The following is a 3,998-nucleotide window of genomic DNA, read 5'->3' on the forward strand; positions in this document are numbered from 1 at the left end:
TTTACAATGGGAGCAACGTGTTCTTCCACAGGCACTGGACGCACGTGAACTGTTCAAACTGTTCGTAAACTGAGCACGTGTAATGAAGTTTCCTATATTATTAGGCCTTTTAAACGCCAGTATGGGCTTATAAGTTTCATGCACACTTTTCACTTCTTCTTTCTGTGACAGGTTAAGTAAGTCCCAATACTTGTTTATTGCGGCTCCTATGTTTGGCAATGACGGATTATATTCCATTGTAAATGGGATAACTTTTGTTTTTGCTTTATTGCAGGACTGTAATGCGTCTTCTTGAGATAGAGCAGAAACTTTTTCAAATGCACAATCGATAATTTTTTCCGGATAATCTCGCTCTTTGAAATGATGCTTGAGGTCTTGAAGTGACGATTTAAAACTGTTGTCATCCGATATAATACGTCTATATCGCTTCGCCTGACTGTATGGTATTCCGTCCTTACACTGTTTAGGGTGGCATGACGTATAGTCAAGATATTGGTGGTTATTGGTCTCCTTTATGTGTATATCTGTTTGAAGTGTTAAGTCGTCATTAATAGAAACAGCCACATCGAGAAAAGACACGATTTTCTTAGAAGCAGAATACGTAAACTTCATGTTGGGGTGAAAACGGTTTAATGCTTCAATAAACAATTCAAGCTTCTCTAAAGAGTGGTCCCAAATCATAAATATATCATCTAAAAAGCGAAACCACAGTGTCGGTTTATGTTCACATATTTCAAGGAAGTCTTTTTCAAGTTTTCCCATAAATGGAGAGGCATATGCTGGCGCCATTGGACTACCCATAGCCGTACCCATTTTTTGTAAATAGAAATCATCATCAAATTGAAAATAGTTATTTTCAAGTACAAGTCGTAACAATTTAGAAACTTTTTTTTTTTAAGAGTAATATTTAAAATATTTCACGGAACCATCATGCAATAACACAATGTGCTATGTATTAAATGAGAAAAAAAGACAATCAATACACCATTTGAGAAATTCGGTTTGCAGCAGATCATCATTTTATCACGATAGTCTTAAATTCGAAAATGATTACCGTGTGTATATTAAGTTTGCGCTCCGGAGGCGTGTATCGTGGACGCTGACTGTGTGAACCACACGTGCCACCATCACGGGTTAGCGCACTGTCACTTGCACCAGTAGGCTGGTGAAGAGCGCTTTGATATCTCTCTGCCTCAACTATTTAGTAATCTGTGATTTTTTTCATCTCTGCCAGTATAGGAATAATGAACTACAGAAGTATTATCTGGAGAGAAAGTCTAACTTGTAAATATCCGCTTAATCTTTTATTATAGGCGAGCGAACAAACATGATTAATGTGTTACATTAAACTCGACAATCCAGGGGCACAGATAAAATTTCAAAGAAAACTGACTTCATGTAAGTATCGTTATAGGATCATAACAAGAATGAAAGTGTTGAGACATAAATATTTATTACACAATGATGGGCGTATACGTGATTGGATTGTAAATATTTGTTTAAGGAAAGTATATGAACTTGCATATTGCTTTCAATTCGTTGAGTATTTAATATTATTTTACAGAACCATTGTGCAATAATCCATGTATTAAAGTTGAACCTTTTACGTAACCGTTGTATACTATTCGACCCAAAACAATTGTTTTGTTAAGTTTGACCTATATGAGGAAAAAGAAACTCGGTACATCAGTCTAATTACGATAGTTTTACATTCGAGAAAGGTAAGTCTGTGTATATTCAGTTTGCGCTCTGGAGACGTGATGATCTGCTGCAAATTCAGGGACTCAGAAAAAAAGCTTGTACAGTAAATAATCTCTCCATGGTGTTAACTTGATAAATCATGACAAGAATGAATACAAATGGACATTGCAACTGCCATCCGATAACAGTTTTAAGCTCCGCCCATCAATATCCGTTTTAAAACTCAGCCCATATTTGGTTTACTCAATGATTTTTTAGCGTTCCATGTTTTAGCCCCGCCCATTCTGAGAACTACTTTTTTGTAGGCGTGGTATGTCGCTTCTTTGATTTAAATGGAAACAAACAGCGATTCATATTTTATTCAGAAGTTAGAACATTAATAAACAATAAGTTGTTTTTTTTTAAACAAAACTAACACTTTATTAAGTATATATCTATAGGGAAATATAAATTAAATGAGCATTAATCAATGGAAAAAAATTAAACAAATACAAAGGTGCACCGCTACCATTCATTGGCTGCAGATGAACACAATTTAAAACAGTAATGATAAACATTTAAAACGTAACACAAATATACTTAACACGTTTTAAATAAAATATGACAGATTTGATCAGTTAAAGAAGAATTTATGACAAATATTCACTAAACATCTCGTCTAAGATTATATAAAAAAAATAACTAATTCTTTACAAATGCTTTCCTTTTTTGTGTCATTTATATAAAAAGCAAGGCAAACAGGTGAATAGCATACACAATGAATTAACATTGACAAAGTAAAATAATTAATACTTGATTGAGATGCTTTGCTAATGCCTGCCATGCCTAATAATACATGACAATATCAATTTTTAAGTGTCTGAAATCAAACTTTCACAAAAAAAATGATTCTATCTCCACAACCAAACAGAAAATTTGTGTGGTCAACCTGAAAATAAAATAAAGATTCCTTTAGAAAAAAAAAACATCATCAAACATTCATTGCATAACTGCTTTAACCCTTTCAGTGCTGGAACCGAATTTTGAAGGCCTTTGCAAACAGTTTGGATCCAGATGAGACGCCACAAAACGTGGCGTCTCATCTGGATCCAAACTGTTTGCTATTCTGATAGTATTCTTTGAAAAAAATGAAGAAAATGCTTATTTTACAAATTCAGCAGACGACATTTTAGCAGACGACAAATTTCCCAGCATGCAAATGGTTAAAAATAAAAATCCAGATATATAATTTGTATTAAAATTGAAACTTTATAAATATAGTGACATATAGATTTATAACATGTTCAGATAAAACAATTACATAAATACTCTCAAAAATAAATTTGTCGACAAAAAAGTATTACCTTTCCGACAAATTAATTAGATGGGTTGATGTGAAGCTGTGCCGGGATGCAGTTGGGGGGGGGGGGGAATATCTCGAGTTGGTTGTGAGGCAGAGAAAAACTCGGACAAGTGCAACTGACAAGGGTAGAACTGTGCCGCCAAGAATTTTGGTAGATATCATCACCCATGGAATGTGTGGTCGCAACTTTCTGCCATTAAAAGAAAAACATTTCATATTATAATGAAATAAAACAAATCCAACAGGAGATAACATTTCAAAATAGAGTGTTTTAATAACATTTTTATGGCACAACTTGAACAAATTACACCTTTAATAGACACAATATTATTAATACAAAATGATATAAAAATAATTAAGAATTTCTTTTAACTTAAAACATTTTTATTATGGACTCGGGGCTTTTTTTGCTTATTAAGGGAATAGGTGTTTGTTTTCCTAATTTAAGGAATTTGCGACTCAAATTTTCACAATTTAAAGAAGTTCGGGACTCAAATTTTCACAATTTAAAAAAAGTTTGCAACTCATTTTTTCACAATGTTGATCTGTGGGCGACACAAATTTGAACAGTGTGCAACTCATTTTTTAAAATTGTGAACAGTGCGCGACTCATTTTTCCACCATGTTGAATAAACAGTGCGCGACTCCTTTTTTTCCAAATTTTTTTTTGCAAAAATTTTAACAGTGAGCAACTCATTTTACAAATTTTGTAAAGCGCGTGACTCATTTTTTCAAAATTTTATTTATGAAAAGTGTGCGACTCATTTTTCCACAATTTTGAAATCATAATGAACAGTGGGCAACTAATGTTTCCCACAATTTTGAACAGTGCGCGACTCATTTTTTCAAATTTTGGTACAGTCGGTCCGGTAGTTCCGGATCACTAGCGTAAATAATGGTGTTAATATTTTTAAAAGAAAGCAATTGCTTTCAAAATACTTGGATAGTTGAGGCA

General features: G+C 33.4%; 1 long non-coding RNA gene across 1 annotated transcript; it reads right to left on the bottom strand.

Annotated features, from left to right (window-relative positions):
• Nucleotides 1-2,045: 2,045 nt before the first annotated feature.
• On the bottom strand, nt 2,046-3,687 carry LOC127880659 (uncharacterized). Its single transcript, XR_008049689.1, has 2 exons — nt 3,045-3,687; nt 2,046-2,629 (listed from the first exon to the last, which is right to left on the bottom strand). It is a non-coding gene; the product is annotated as an uncharacterized LOC127880659 (long non-coding RNA).
• Nucleotides 3,688-3,998: the final 311 nt, after the last annotated feature.

Source organism: Dreissena polymorpha, chromosome 5 (assembly GCF_020536995.1).
Source record: "Dreissena polymorpha isolate Duluth1 chromosome 5, UMN_Dpol_1.0, whole genome shotgun sequence".
Classification (NCBI taxonomy): domain Eukaryota; kingdom Metazoa; phylum Mollusca; class Bivalvia; order Myida; family Dreissenidae; genus Dreissena; species Dreissena polymorpha.